Source organism: Amborella trichopoda, chromosome 3, assembly GCF_054954075.1.
Source record: "Amborella trichopoda isolate Santa Cruz 75 chromosome 3, AtrichopodaSantaCruz75HAP2 v2.0, whole genome shotgun sequence".
NCBI classification, from domain to species: domain Eukaryota; kingdom Viridiplantae; phylum Streptophyta; class Magnoliopsida; order Amborellales; family Amborellaceae; genus Amborella; species Amborella trichopoda.
In genome coordinates this window covers 15,932,715-15,949,559 of record NC_142338.1, presented here as the reverse complement: position 1 = coordinate 15,949,559, position 16,845 = coordinate 15,932,715, and the positions used below count along the sequence as shown (strand labels likewise).

Here is a 16,845-nt window from a genome sequence, read left to right as displayed (position 1 = left end):
TGCCTCGATCCGGCATCCATACCAACAAAGGCTGGGATTGCCCCGCTTGATCCTGAGATTGCTTTAAGGTGCGTGTGAGCACAGGCTTTGGGCAGCCTCAGGGCCGGGCTGGCGTCAAGCTTGACGCTCGTAGGCCTTGGGGCCATGGCTTGACCCGAATGGGTGCAGGATGGCCTAAGGGCCATATCTCAGCTACTGGCTCTTGACGGCCTTGGGGCTGGAGGTCGAGTGAAGTGGGCTCACCTTCCTAGACCTGACGACATTGGAAAGAACAACGTTGTTTACCTCGGGTTCCTTCGCATCTTGAAATGGCAGGAACCGATTTGGCTTCCGTAGGTCTGCTGAGACATAAGACTCTACTTTTCTTTGGAGCGGTGGCACCTCCATCCCCTTTGCTTGTTTGAGTCGCAAGCTTCGATAAGTCTTCCCCCAGAATTGGAAACGATTCTAGTCTTCTTCTTGACAGGCCTGCTAAATGGACGCGTGAGCAAAGCTAATCAATTCGGGCAAAGTGTGATGCCTCTAAAGGAGGGAGTTCACAGGTGGCCTTGGTGGCTGAGGGCTGTTCGAAGGAGGAGGAGACTAAGTGGTCATCGCAGTAGGAGTCCTCCTATCTCGAGCTTTGCCCCCCCGATTGACTCGTGCATGCATGAAAGGAGGGGTAGAGAGGATGGTACTCGAAGGGAACTTCTTCGAGTGCCACTTAGCGAGTGACTTTGGGGCAGTTGGAGGAACGACATATGCCTGTTACCCTTTTTCTCCAACAACATCCCTGGACCTGCATGTGTGTGCATGATCCACAGTGTGTTTGGGGCTGTTCTAGGTCCGACGCCTCATGAAGCAGGGGGTTGACTGTTGGCAATACCTACCCGTTTAGTTTGGGAGGCCTTAGGGCCTCTAGCATGCAAGTGTATTTGTTCATGAGACTTTCGATTATCTCGAAATTCGTGTGCTCGTTTGAACGCAGCCTTTGGGCTGCCCCAAGCTGTAGAGCCATCATGCATGAGATGGGTGGTCTCAGGACCACGTGTGTTGCGTCGGAGTCGGAAGAAACCCGAAGCAGTTGAGGAGAGCGGGAAGCAGTTGAGGAGAGCGGGGTGGGCTATTATATATGCCGACTCATCAAGTAAGTGTAGGTGTGCATGGCGATGGACAGGTCGTAGGGGCTGGTGTAGAAACTGCCAGAGTGTAGTGTGTGCAGGGACATGCCAGCGATGACGACGTCCCTGTGCGACATAGGCGGGGTTACCTTTTGGTTACCCGCAGAGGCGGTGGCCCAGTTGGGGGGCCCATCGAGTGAAGAGGAGCAGTGGCGCGATGACCACGTTGGTGTTTATGACTGGCGGGATGCCTGCCAGTAACAAGGTGCTTATGCGATGGGGTAGTGGAAGCCCCACCCATGCGATTGACATCAAGGGATTTCCCATTGATGTCGGAGGAGGAGGGGCGAGGGGCTTGAGTGCCCAAGCCCCGAGCTTTCCAAGGTTGGACTTGGAAAGCAAGACAGGCCGCTTGAGTAGGGTGTGGGGGAGGTAGGATCAGGTGATCCTCCCGCTACAGGTAAAGTCACAAATATGGGGATGTAGAAATCCCTAATCTGGACAGAGGGATAATGGGATCCCATTGCAATTTTAGAGAGAAAGAGAGGAGCTTGGTCCCTGAAAACAAATCCGAGCCAACGATAAGGTGACGTGTCCACAGTGGAGTCACCAGTTGGTCGGGGCATGGTCCTCACGTGGGCGGGTGTGGCGCACGCGCGGTGGAAGACCCTCTCTCAAACAACCATGGGGATCCATAGGTGCTGGGCACCTGTGGGCGTGCAGGCTCTCTTGTGCACAGATAGGAACCAACAACGAGAGAGATTTTACCGCGGGGGAGGTGCGTTTGCGCCCTTGCCTCGTCGTTTGCGGTTGGGACATACCCGACGGTTCGCCCTCTTGGAACAATCACAAAGCCCTCTTACTGTCTGCCAGCGTGGTTAGATGGGGACTTTCTTCAGGTCAAAAGGTCTCTCCTCTCTCTCTCTCTCTCTCTCTCTCTCTCTCTCTCTCTCTCACTCTCTCTCTCGTGCAATTACAATGGGGCTCGATTATCCCCCTTTCACGCGGTTCCCTCTTGGAGGGGGGCTGGCTGGCTGGCTTAGAAGGGTGCGAGAGAACCCGAGGATTGGTGCTCGTGGCCTCGCTCGTGACCATGCATCCCTAGAGGTTGTGGACTGCTGCCTGAGGCAGACGACATGTAGAGGAGAAGAGAGAGAGAGAGAGAGGGCACCGGATGACCCGGCTTGAGAGAAAAAGAGAATGTGCATGTGCGGGCGAAGATAATTTCTCGCTCCAATAAGGATGTGACCGCGCACTCAGGGGTATTTTCTCGCTCTGGAAAAGTTTCTCTCTCCTCTCGATGGGATTAAGGGTTCAGAAGCAAAAGACGAATGAAAACAAACGTTATGCCTTTGTTTTAGCGATGAATGATGCTCAATAATCCGCCCTTTTACAAGTGACTTAAGCTTGCTTATATAGAAGATTCACCAACAGGGATGAACCATCAAAAACAAAGCTTAATTACAATTAAAGAAATTAAAATAAAATCTTGAAATTAGGTGCAATGACCCAAATACCCCTAAGGCCTTTTACGCTAATGACGAAACCATCCCTGCTTCTAGGTCCTCTCGCCATTGCCACATCTTGGAAGTTTTTTCGTGGACTTGTAGTGATGGTTTAGTCGATTAGTTGTTATATCCTCAGTTCTTGTTCGATCTTGAGCATTTTGATGCCCTTTAGCCTTTTCCTACGTGGTGGAAGTCCTGTCAGATTGGTGAACTTCGGTTACTAATGTCATTCGACCTGTGATGCTTTGAGTCTTCGTTTTTCTTGGATATGAAAGAGGAGACTGTGACAGTCGTTTTCACCAAGTTTGGTATGTTTTGGTCTTCGTTTGCGGCATTTCCTAATTTGGGAGGTCACAGAGAAAAGGGATTCCGATGACTGAGCGGGCTTTCTTTTCCAGTAAGCTGGGGATTTATACTTATCGGGCCTTGGATCATGTACAATAGTTATACCAGTTTGCAGTTCTTCACGAAGTGGTTGCATTGAACTCGTCCCCACAAATGATCCCATGCACGGATTTCAAGCTGTGCTTCACGAGGTTCGAGATGTTTTCTTGTTAAAACCTTGATTTTTCTGGTTTTCTGATCACCTTCTTTCTAAAGTAAGTTTGACTTTGGGTTGTGCCACAGTGCATGCCCTAGGTCAAAATGACTGGACTGGCGTGATGTAGAACATGTCGAAGTCTGAACTTCTTTTGGTTCTAGGTGAAGGTACTGTGGGTTCTTTGAAGACCATCTCGAGATGCGATGTTGCTGTCTCTGTGCTTGGGACTGGTTCAGTGAAGGAGCACCGTTAGTGTAAACCCTACACATCTTGAGGCCGTATGGGCGTAGACCCCTTTTTGGTGGTTCGATTGAGCCCAAATTTGGTCCTTTAGGGTTTTTCGATATTCTGAGTGCGATGGCGGCGGTCTAGTACTATTCTGAAGCCACTAGCACAGGGCTATAGTTGTAATATATTTCGTTGACACGATAGCATTCCTCTTAGGTCGCCTGATTCGAGACTTATTTCAAGGCACAACGTTGATCTGTCAGTGTTTTGAGTACTAGCAGGACCAAGTAGTTACCGGGCTTGTCCTTATTCATGTGGGAGATGTAAGTACATCAAAAATTACGTATAACAATGAGTTTGGAATTGGCTGATTATCGATAGACGATGCAAGAAGTCTTACAATAGAGCAGTTACTTGGTGATCAATCAGTCGAGCTAAGACGATTGGAGCGATCCGAGGAACTTGTGGATGACGATGCACAACTAAAGTTGCAGGACAATGACAATGACTGGGTGGCACAAGATGGGTTTGCATAGGTCATGGACACAACCTCAATTGAAGTTCACCATGAGGGAGAGAAATCTTTTGCTCTTACCACGTTTGAGGTAGATGAAGTCGAGCTCATACAGGAGAGGACATGCATTATATTTTAGATAATTTTAAAATGTTCGAGAATGTGAAGATTAAAGATAACATGATCATGCATGGACAACAAATGGACAAGCATTTGTTTGCAGGGTCCGCAAGTGATGTCTGAAATGACATCACTGATCGAGTAAAAGATGAAGTCACAAGAAATAGTGTTCGTGATGGTTCTGTTAATGGTGTTCAGCAACAGCAGTTGTAACCCATAATGTTAGGTGATGATGCGAAAAGTGAGTCGCAGGTTACTCTTACACTGAAGGAGTTGCAACCATCACAACCGAAATGTATTAAAGAAGGTGAGGAAAACAAAGTGCTGCAAAGGTTTTCACAGACTCATAAACCAAATCTAGAGTACCTAGAAGCAGTCTATGAAAAAGAAATGTCACTTGTGCGGTGTGATACATCCAACAATTTTAAAGTGAAAGAACCAGCTTCGTTTGATGAGGAAAAGGGAGTTGTTGAATGGCATGTTGTAATGTGAAAAGAGATTGATGTCCCCAAGAAAAACAAGAAAATAAGGAGAAAGGAAAGGCTAAAATGAAGTTCGGAGCAACTCAGAGTTAAGGGGAGAATGGTAGAAAGCAACACGTGTTGCTCCTTCCCAATTCTTTTTCTCTCTCTTGTTCCTTCTCGCGTGTTGCTCCTTCCCAATTCTTTTTCTCTCTCTTGTTCCTTCTCGCTCTCTCCAGAATAACCTAATCAAAAGAGGCGGTTAGGTAGAAGCCGACTTTTGGTCCTCAGAGAAGAAGGAATTTAAGTGGTGGTCCATATAAGCTCTTCAAGAGCCATATGAAATGGCGGTACTACAATCTATAAAAAGGGTGAGTGAGCGTGAGTAGTAAAAAATGTAATGTAACCGGTTGGTTGGCCATTTTAAAGAGGCTAGTGGGCATAGGCATGAAGTTGAGTTGGTATTGTAAGTAAGAGAAAGGTGTAATGAGTCGAGTGTGTAAGTTTTGAAGAGTGTATTTGGGGTTGTTGGTGGTGAGTGTTAGAAATATGTTGGATTTTTTTCTTTTAATAATAAAAGTGGGTGTTTCTCTCTCTTAGTTGTTGTGTCGGATTACAATCGGTATCAGGGCTTCCACAAAACTCTACAGGTTTGAAGCTAAAGTGAAGCAGAGGTGGGAATATAAGTGGTAAGCATCAAACTAAAAGTGGGTAAAGAATACAAGTGGTTTCCTTTTTATCCTTCAAGTTTTAAGCAATAGTGATTCAAAAGTCAGCCAAGTTGACACAAGCTCGATTGAATACTTGGGCCTCGGCAGCCTGCTGAGGCAAGTTTTTTTTACCAACTCAGTCTTTTGTTTTTTGTTATTGGTTGAGTCAGCGGGGTGATGGCCCCTACCCCTTGTAGGACTTGAGCCTAGGACATAACGGTGCAAATTGTCAAGCCTTAACCAATTTAATCTCACACTTTTTTCCTACAAACTCAGGTTTGTTAAAATTACTTAAAAAGTCTTTTTTTTTTTATTGGATCACTAATAAATTATGCATATATATGTTTCTATAATTTTTTTATGTTCTTTATGATGATTTGGTGTTCTTCACATAAATGAACATGTTTTCCATTTCGTTTCTTTGTTCTTGATTTGAAAGTTTTTTCCTACATTGTTCAGTCAATACACAAAAACTCATTAAAACAACATGAAAATCTAGAAGTTTTTAAGATTTACCATGACCCCATCACATTCTGAATAATTGAAACAGCAGGCAGCTCTGTGCTCCCCAATCTCCCCACAAAGACAATTGTTACAAAATTGATCGAGAACTGAAAAACTGTTGCTAAAATTGCAGGGCCTACATCACCTTTGATTCCTCAAGGCTCATACGCCCCAAATTCTTCAACCCCACACATGGCCCCTCAAAAACCACCTTTTGGTTCGAAGCATGGACCTCCCCCATGGCTAAAACAGGTCAAACTTCAAGTGCAAATCATATATTGAATCGTAGTTTTGGGCTTTCCCACTGTGAAAAAGCCATTATCACCTGGTCAAAACAAAACCCAGTTGCCAATTTTCAACTAATTTTGAATTGGAAAAAGATGCCAACAATTTGGTGGAGAGATGATTTTGAATAAATTTGCTTTATTAGTGTTTTTTGCACGTCTTTGTCAAATTTTGATACCTATGAAGTAACAATCGTGTACTGTTTCTTTTGTTTTTTGGTAATTTAGTGGGGAAGATAGACCCCTATTTATTTTTTCAAGTAGATTAAAAATTAGCTTTTTGAAGGTGTTAGTGGGGTTGTGTTAGTGCTGGGAATAGAAACCACAATGTGGTGACTAGGATGCGAGATGCTACCACCACAACCCCAGCCCTTTCCCAAGGATTGTGTACTGTTACATAAGCAGAGGAAACATTTGTGGCTGGTCTTTGTGTATACCCCTCCCTTATTTGAAATTTTGTATGGAACTTTTTGTTGTTGTTTGCTGTTGAATATTCATCACTATGTATCACTTTTTTACATTAGGCTCATGATTAAGATTTATTTTGTGACTTAGAGCAAGTAATGCAATTCCACTTAATAACTACACTGATATGGGTGCATGAGTTGATCCAAATTCAAAGAAAATTTAGTTTGCAAGTCCAATCAAGTTGCAAGAAAATTTAAATTTGGTTGCAAGTCCAATTTAATTTGGTTGGCAAGTGAAGCCATTGCGTGCTTCAATTGATTCGAGGAAACTTTTATAGCCATAACACTTCCAATAATTTCCAAAAATCATTAAAAAATTTTTAAAAAGATATATCCCAAATTACAAAACATATCCCAAATAAATTTCTTATTTTAATTTTTAAAAATTTTTAAAATTTTATTATTTATTTGAAACACGCAATGAGCTTCAAAATTTTATAAAACATTTATCAAGGTAAAAATATTAGTTAGTGAAATTATTTTTTGGAATCTTATCTAGATAATTTAGGAGGTCATGGTACTCAAAATGCTAGGGGCTGCCCCCTTTTGAGTCAGTCAAGCGCATGGGATTGGATTGTTAGCAGCAGGTTGAGGTGTAGGGGTAGGATTCCCTATCCTTTCTTGTAGGGTTTCGGCCCTGAGCCAAGTTGGCTTGCAATGGCAGCCATGCCTTGTGACGCATGTGATTACCCCATCGACAAGGATGTAGGAGGGTTTGTTTTTAATCCATTTGCTTGCCTCCTCGTGGGCTCCTTCCAATTAAATTACCTTCTTGGCAGGATAGTCACCTTCAACACTGATCACTCCTACGTCAGCAGGGGAGGAGTGAGTTTCTTCTTCGAGCTCCTTATCGGGGAGTGCCTAAGCCTCTTGATGTCATGGTAGGGGCCCTAAGGGATAACTTCCCTTAGGACTTTAAATCTTGTGATAGCGGGTATTATGCATGGGTAGATGAGCAGAAAAGGGTCTAAAAGATATGGATCTTCATGAATTACTGAGACCATGGCCTTTCGACTGCTGGAGCATCCATGACTGTCACAAGTGGCATGCTTGATTGGGGGATCGTTATTCGATAGCAGGTCAAGATAGATTCTCATTTTCTTTATTGGCCTATTTAATGGGCTCACCATGCTTAACCACCTTTTCACTCCCTCTCTATTAAATTCTCAACTTGGTGGTTTAGGGAGGTATAGTCTTGAGTGGTGTGGTGATAGTATCAGTTCCATTCACACCATTCGGTTTCATCTTTAACTTCATACTGGGGCGGTCCTTGTGAGGGGAGAGATAAGTCTTCATCTTGTAGTAGTTATGGACGTTCTCAAACAATACCTACTTCAAGGGAGTGAAATGTCTTGGCGGCCTTATTGGTCAGTTGTATGGCTTATTTCTATTATCTCTCCTGCTCTGATTTCTTTGCTGGTTTTGACCAGCATAAGGATTTTGGTCCTCTAGATTTTCTTGGTGGGTCGTTGTGTCTTCACCCAGGTTGTTCTCCTTAGGGGTTCATTGATTCTCTAATTCTCGACCAACTTAATACCAATCATTTGGTACTTGGTCCTCTCATAGAGGCTAATCCTATATGAGATGATGTTGAAGGTCAAAGGGACTCTCCCATGGCTGAAGAATGTATTGTATTCAAGGTTGGCGATCAGTATGATCTAGTATCATACTGATCTTGGCTGAGTCGGATAGGGAACATCTTGTGCCTTACGGCCATGGCATTGAATCCATCAAAGAAATCAGTAAACAACTCATCGGGACCTTGTTTGAATGCCACTAACTCTCTAAGTGAGATCGGACGGGGCTGCTTGGTGCAATGGTGTGTGACAAGCCTATCAAACATTTCGCGGTAAGAGGAGTCAGGGTAATCCCTTACAAAATCATTATACCATGTGATAGTGTCTCCTGCCAGACTGTGAACAAACATGGCTTTTAAGGCGACCGGCTTGTCACAGAGAGTGGGTATGACAAGCAGATAGCTCGTCACACGTAGCTGCGGGTCATCTTTTCCATTACAGCGATTTCGAAAATATGGTGGCAAGAAATTTATTGGTAGGTCGGTGAGGCCTTCTAGATAAGACTTGTCATTGGATTCCATGAGGGCGAGATCATCCACTCCCAGTCGTTGTAGAGCCCCTCTCATAGTCTTAACATAGCCCTCTAAGAATAGATACTTGGCCTCTGTGCACCCAAGGGAATTCCTCAAAGTGGCATGTTGAGTAGCCAAGTAAATAGGTGTAGGCTGGTGTACCAGTGGGTAACCCAGTGCCATAGGGACAGGTGGAGCTTCTCTAGGCTGGGGATGGTAGAATTGATATGATGGCTCCAAAAAGGGTCGTCTTGGAACCTTCTTGGGGTCAGGTTGGGCCGAGTGGTTTGCTACATGCCTTAAGCTAGGGTTTCCCATGGCTTGGATGATGACTTGGGCTATCACATCTGAATCTATGATGCTACCTACCATGGACGGACCAGCCCTAGAGGGATCTAGGACTTGCTAAGGTCCGCAGCTATCCTCAGGTTAGGCAGGTGGTCCTCAGTTGTGATCTATAAGCCCTACAGCTACTACATGTGTTACATGATTCAGTTGCACTATTCCTGGCGGAATGCTCTCTATTTGGCTAAGGAAGAACTAGTGGGTTCTAGGGATCGTCTATACTATGATCATCGATATGACTTCCACTGGAGGCACAAAACCTGTCTTGCATCCGGTGTTGGGATGCAACATAATAGCTTGCTGGAGAATTGTGCCCGATCTGACCTCTTAACTATTAAGGGTGGTCCTAGCAGTACAAATCTAATAACCCCTAATATCCAGACCGTAACTTAGTTGGTCACCATAAAGATAATTAGGAGACCTAATCAGGGGCTCAGGCTGGGGTGAGTCCCATAATCCCAAGAGACAGCAGCACGTTGTCTCATTAGATGGCCAGTCGACGTACCTGACCTTCGATATGAATTGGTAGTGGACTCGATATATGAGTCTCATACGCTCACACTTGGGTCGAAGTACATCTCTCTACTTAGGCAAACAACAATAAAAAAGACACGGGTACCTCTAAACCACTAGCAGGTAAGGCTAGGCTTAGAGTTCCTACCTAGGGGTAAATGTTCTTTACAAATGAGATAGGGTAACAGGGTATGCCCACCTTTAGTTCAAACTACTCTTTTAAGTGATTATGGGTCCAAAGTATTATGAGGGTATTCTTAGAGGCCGGTTATATACAGAGGGTGCACTCCTGTTGAGGGCCCACGATCCCAGCTACCCTTCCTCCAGGAACTACGTGCTTCCTACAGAAGCATTAGCATTGTATGCAGGTTTTTCGTAAAGCTATATTTGAAGGAGATTTTTCATTCGTGCTCGAGGGTACAAAAGTACAAGTGTGTAAAGCAGCACAAGCTCACATGACAAGATTGTGATAAGCAAGCAATAATGTACGCAAACAAATAAATGAATGTGAGGTACTACTCATACTGAACGACATGCAATTCGAGTCAACAAGTTGATCGAAGTGCAATGAGAGTGAAGGCCTAGATGCCCTAACAATGAGTGAATGCCAAGCACGTTGGTTCCTAGTGATGTGCGCTTTGGGTCAAAAAGCGACCAAGGCACGATCCAAGCAAAATGCGTGGCCTATGTCAGGCTGCATGCACTTGGAGCTGGGTGTAACCCTTGAAGCGTGGTTCAAAGCGAGAGGGTAGGGACCCTCTGTTTTAGAATTACCGAGGAGGCAAAAAGATTCAGGACAACGATAAAAATATGCTACCAAGCAAAAAAAACAATGTTCGAGATGATAGAGGGCTAGAGCTAGTGAAAACAGAGTTGACAGTAGTGCCCAAGACCCACTGCTACCCCGGATAGTGCAGGAAGACAAAGAATGAGGAAAAATAGGGTTAGCACTAGTGTTGTTGGCGTCAGTGCTAGTGCCAATGGCGACAGCCTGTTTCTTCTAAGAACCCAGGAAAGGAGCCTTGAAATGGGCCCTAAAAGGCCGAGGGATCTTTCTGGGGTCTTAGAAGTATGGCGATGTTGCCACTGGCAATGTGTTTATGAGGCTCTAAGAAGCACAATGGAGACTACTGAGATGGGCAGAACCTATCAGGAATGGCGTTGACACTATTTCCATGGCTTTTGTCCATTTCAAGGCCCAAACAAAGCAAGAAACACTCGAAATGAGCCGAGATGGACTCTGGGTTGATGGTGTAATTTGGAGGGGCTCAGGCTGGGGTGAGTCCCATAATCCCAAGAGACAGCAGCACGTTGTCTCATTAGATGTCCGGTCGACGTACCTGACCTTCGGTATGAATTGGTAGTGCACTCGATATCTGAGTCCCATACGCTCACACTTGGGTCGAAGTACATCTCTCTACTTAGGCAAACAACAATAAAAAAGACATGGGTACCTCTAAACCACTAGCAGGTAAGGCTAGGCTTAGAGTTCTTACCTAGGGGTAAATGTTTTTTACAAATGAGATCGGGTAACTGAGTTTGCCCACCTTTAGTTCAAACTACTCTTTTAAGTGATTATGGGTCCAAAGTATTATGGGGTTATTCTTAGAGGCCGGTTATATACAGAGCGTGCACTCCTGTTGAGGGCCCACGATCCCAGCTACCCTTCCTCCGGGAACTAGGTGCTCCCTGCCGAAGCATTAGCATTGTATGCAGGTTTTTTGTAAAGCTATATTTGAAGGAGATTTTTCATTCGCGCTCGAGGGTACAAAAGTGCAAGTGTGCAATGCAACACAACCACACGCGACAAGATTGTGATAAGCAAGCAATAATGTACGCAAACAAATAAATGAATGTGAGGTACTACTCATACTGAACGACGTGCAATTCGAGTCAACAAGTTGATCAAAGTGCAATGAGAGTGAAGGCCTAGATGCCCCAACAATGAGTGAACGCCAAGCACGTTGGTTCCTAATGATGTGCGCTTTGGGTCAAAAAGCGACCAAGGCATGATCCAAGCAAAATGCGTGGCTTATGTCAGGCTGGATGCACTTGGAGCCGGGTGTTACCCTTGAAGCGTGGTTCAAAGAGAGAGGGTAGGGACCCTCTGTTTTAGAATTACCGAGGAGGCAAAAAGATCTAGGACATCGATAAAATTATGCTACCAAGCAAAAACAACACTATCCGAGATGATAGAGGGCTAGAGCTAGTGAAAACGGAGTTGACAGTAGTGCTCAGGACCCACTGCTACTCCGGATAGTGCAGGAAGATAAAGAGCGGGGGAGAATAGGGTTACCACAAGTGTTGTTGGCGCCAGTGCCAGTGCCAATGGCGACAGCCTGTTTCTTCTTAGAACCCAGGAAAGGAGCCCGAAAATGGGCCTTAAAAGGCCGAGGGATCTTTCTGGGGTCTCAGAAGTATGGCGATGTTGCCACTGGCAATGTGTTTATGAGGCTCCAAGAAGCACAATGGAGATTATTGAGATGGGCAGAAGCTATCGGGAATGGCGTCGACACTATTTCCATGGCTTTTGTCCATTTTAGGGCCCAAACAAAGCAAGAAACACTCGAAATGAGCCAAGATGGACTCCAGGTTGATGGTGTAATTTGGAGGGTCACTTCAACGGCTAATGTGTAAGGGAAGCTTGACGAGCCCCACGATGGACACCAGACTATTTATACTCAAATATGCTTGTACGGAACTCAATCCTCATTTTGGTTTCAGGTGTAAACGTGTCGAAAAGTTGATAAAAAAAGGGCCCCATCACATTACATTCCGGACAAGAATTGGGCCACAAGGCCATCTCCCACTTGGACTACCAACAAAGCCAGCTTCCCACACACCTTAGCCTTAAAGTTCAAGAGAAGATTTACAATATTGAATGAAGTGAGGGGGAGATTTAATGAAGAACCTTTGGTAAAGTAGTAAAGAGAACAAAGAGAGTAATAAATGAAACTAGCAAAAAATATAAAAAAATGCAAGAACAAGATTATAAACTACTCATAAATATTAACATAAATATGCAAAATAAGAGTAAAAATGCTAATAAATGGCAATAAAAGAGGAGGAAATGATACTTGAGGCCGGGTCCCAAGGCCTAGCACCCAGAGTTGACGTCAATTCAGAATAGATGGTTGCATTGTCCGTTCCGGTCCTACAGATTTTGGTAGGGAAAGTGAATAAAGGTTGAAGGGGATCTAGAAGGTTTAGTTATCCAGATTGCCTTTGAGATAGAGTATGGTTCAGGTTGCAAAGTTCAAGTTTCAACTAGGTTCTATCTTACAGAGCTTACATGCTTAATATAAATATCTCTGCCTCTAACTCAAGGTCAAATGCCTTATTTATAGGTAAAACAGGCTTAGGACCACCATTGGATCATTTTTTGTGCATTTTGGGCCCTTCATTTTTTGACGTACATTGGACATGCTTTTCCGCCATTGGCAATGGCACCGGATTCGCATTAATTACCATTCAATGCGGTCAACATAATAATGGTTTTTAATCAGGTGACTTGGCTCAAGTACAATTTTGTGAGTAGAGTGTGAAAGACCCAAGGAGACTAGCAATGGTGTTGATGCCAATTGAAGCTGCTTCATAATAAAAAAAATTAATCTTGTGTTACCTTCTAGGCGTTCTGTCGTACATTTGGTGGACCAATCAGAATGGATTGCAATTCTGAGCTCCTTTGGAGCACTTTTGAGCTACGACGGTGTCAGATGGCCATTTCGGCTCTTCATACGATCGGCGGCTGATTCGACATTTGCTCGACAAATCCGAGGTTGACAATCGATTCCTTACTGACATCTGACACGTCAATACCTTTTGATATGTGTTAGTTTGTACTGACACGTGGCATTGGGCTGTGTGTTCAGGCTATAGGTCAGTTTTGACTGTCTAGGGCCTGGCGCATGTCCAAGGAGCGCCGGTACCATTGGCAATGGTGTCGGGCCCTTCTCTCTCTATTTGGGTTGCTTCTGTGTCTTATGTCTTTTATGCCGCCTTTATGTTGGAGTTGAGAGCTGCCCCAGTGGCGTCAGAACTCTTTGCTTCCAAATTACTCCCAGCTTGGTAGTCCTGAGTCCTGATGTGCCTCGCTCTGCACTTTAAATGCTTTCAGCTTTATCTGAGTGACATAGGGGCTCATGGGGCCAGTTTACATATGGGTCAAGGTGAGTATGACAGATTCAAGTATCGGGGTGGTTTGTTCAAGGTATTTTTTGTCTTCCATAGTTTCTTCAATGGGGATCCCGATAGTTTCTTCAATCGGGATCCCGGTGTCTACAGCAAGCCTAACCCACACGAGCCTAGCCTAGCCCAACTAAGCTAGTCTAACCCACACGAGCCTAGTCTAGCCTACCTGAGCTAGTCTAATCCATACGAGCCTAGCCTAGCCCACCTAAGCAAGCCTAACCCACAGGAACTTAGCCTAACGCACATCGAGCCAACTTCACCCAAACCCCGAACCACACCTAGTCCACATTGAGTCAACTTCACCCAAACCTCAAACCACACCTAACCCACATTGAGCCAACTTCACCCTAAACCCAAACCACACCTAATCCACATCGATCCAACTTGACCCAAACCACGAACCACACCTAAGTCACATCGAGCCAACTTGACCCAAACCCCGAGCCACACTGAACCCACGATCGAACCAACCCAAACCTATTTTAAAGCCCATTCTAACCAAACACTAACCGAAACCTACATCCACACTTGCCCAAGCAAGGAAGCAACCGTGGAGTCCATCGAACCTGAACCACGATGTTTGCACGGTTTGAGAGACGGAATCGAGCCAGAAGGAGACCAAGGGGATTGAGTCCAAACTGCGTGCACAAGAGTGACCGCGGAGCTTTCTGCAAGCGCACACACGCACCGGGATCTAAGAGGGTGATGCATCCGGGTGTATTTGACCGCTACACTTCGAGGTAAGCCTTAATTATTTTTTAATTTTGCTGATCCAACCCACACTACACCGCCCACCCTATCTTCATGGGAACACATCGGGGTCACCCACATGGACACATACATGCACACGTGTGGGGGCTCGAACATAGCAAGGGAAAACAGAGTTGACCACAAAGCAAAGAGAAGAAGATAAAGAAAAGGGGAAATCAAAGAAGGAAAAAAGAATGTACCTGCTCACCACGCACTTGGATGAGAATCTCCCATAGTCTAGCCACATCACGACTCACACTCACTAAAACAAGGGCAACCGCGTAGGAACGATCCGCAGCTGAAGCATGGGCCTGACTTTGAGAAAATCGAAAGAAATCCATTTATGACTATCCATGGTCTCTCTCAACCCGCAGTAGAGCCCTCTCTTACTCCTTCTCTGTATCGAGCCACTGAAGAGACACAGTCATACTCTCGACCTAGGGCTGCAACTTCATACTCAGCGCCACAGCATGATCTCTGAACTGGGTCATTCGCTTCAGTTGAGTCCTCAGATGAAACCTCTATGCTAACCTGGTCACCAAGAGCCTCGACACCAACTCTCCTCACCCTCTCCATAATCTCATGTGCGTGATGAAAGATATATACTATATCTCTCGAAGGTGCCCTGCATTTCTCCTCATACACTGCCAAGGGCACTATACAATCCTCCTAGCTCAAAGCAAACCTAAGCTCTTGCCTCTTATCCCACTCTGCCCTCCATGGCGCTGTATCTGACCAGTACTCATTATGACTACTCACTCTGATAACGGGGGGCTCTCATAGAGGAGTATGGTAGAAAGTACCAGCACGAAGCTCGAACTGCCTTAGTATGCGCTCGGGGTGGTACTCCACGATCACATCCATGCAAATCACATGCGCATAAGTGAGAAATATGGGGCTGCCTCCTCATATAGAGCAGCTCTCTGCTCTATAACTATGGCCCATATGACCTAGAAGAAGAATATGCACAGTCAAATGACCCAAAATGTCTAAAATAAAGTATGAAATGAAATAAAGGAAAAGGGAAAACTGAGTGATCTCCTGCTCAAACATGCTTTCAAAGAACATGGAAAAAAATGGTCGAGGATAAAGAGAGTCGATCTCCCAAAGCTCTAGTGACCACCGATGAATATGGGGAAACTGCTCCACTATCTGACTCGGGAAAGGATGGGGCACGACTGTGTGCTACCATCCCCAGACCTGGTTCCAAATAAAAAAGAAAGTAAAAAAGCAGGTAAGAACTCAATCTGAAAGGGTTAGGGATAATAATGACAAAAAGAAAACAAGACTAAGCCATACATACCTAGAGGAAGATCGAGCATCCTCCCAAATAGGTCACCTTGCTTGTCGTGACCAGACCTAGACACCTAAAGAGCCATGCAATTATCGCTAGTGCCCAAGCAACCCTCTCCAGGTACTCTAGATATCTCATGGTCCAAAATACCATATATCGGCCCCATCCCTTCGACCCATCCTCTGAAAGGAAGTCTCAAAAAGGGAAGATTAAAAAGCCCTCGACTGTTGAACCTCTACAACTAACATGGGACCATGATCTGCCTCCATGTCTACCTGCTCCTTGAATAGCTCATCATCAGCCTCTATAAGATCGAGCTCTCGTCGTCTATGAGTCCGAATGGCTATCCTCCTCCTCTCTCTCTCTCTCTCTTCCTCGTCGATAGCTTCTCCATCGTCCCCATCCTCGTCATCATCATCACCCTCTAGGTCCTCAAAAGAAGGTGGTGGTATCCTCTGCGACCTACCTCCCCGACCTCTCGCCTTAGCCATTGCTCTCACCTCCACTCCACCACCAAACACACTTTCTAACCGGTTAAGATAGATACAACCTTTCCGCTTCTTCTTACTCAGGACAGGAGGTCCTACTCCTAATAGATCTCCGATAGTCTCACAATGGTCAATACCCTCGTCAAGGGGACGCTCAAGAAAAGCTCACCGTCTCCCCTGACTCCCACGATCTCACCAGTGGGGAAACGGGTAGAGTTCTTCTCCAACCTCCATCAAAGACAGAAATCAGTAAGTAAGAAGTGGTCTATGATGAAGGGCCTAACTCTGCACACCTCCCATAACCCTAGCCTAACTAAGGTCTGAACCTGAGCTGGAGATAGAAGCTCGGCCCATCCCCTTAGCCTTGAAGGAAAAAAAATCACAAAAGAGGTAGAAAAGAAAAGAATTAACGCCATAATCTAGAAGGGCTCCAGCATGGTCAGAACAAAAAGATAGACTCAATAATTAACCCAGGACTAATTCCCTTCAAGAAAATAAAATGTGATTAAAGAAAAAAGAGAATGGGAAAAACGCACTCCTAGGATCACCCTAGGGAAGACATCCACCTCAGCCCTGAAATAGGGTCAATTTGGCAATTTTTATGTATGCGCCCAAGACAAGTTGTCCTAGGGAAAATATGTAGTATTTTAAAAAATTTGTCATAAAGGTGATCCTTAAGGCAAGTTGAAGGGGCAAAGTGCAATGTGCGAGGTTTTTCATGGATGGTGCCACACTCCA

General features: G+C 45.1%; 1 long non-coding RNA gene across 1 annotated transcript; it reads right to left on the bottom strand.

The window, feature by feature from the left end:
- Positions 1-5,662: 5,662 nt before the first annotated feature.
- Positions 5,663-16,499, bottom strand: LOC148782771 (uncharacterized). The gene is made up of 3 exons (XR_016050799.1): positions 15,629-16,499; positions 14,526-15,525; positions 5,663-6,011 (listed from the first exon to the last, which is right to left on the bottom strand). It is a non-coding gene; the product is annotated as an uncharacterized LOC148782771 (long non-coding RNA).
- Between the last annotated feature and the right edge of the window lie 346 nt (positions 16,500-16,845).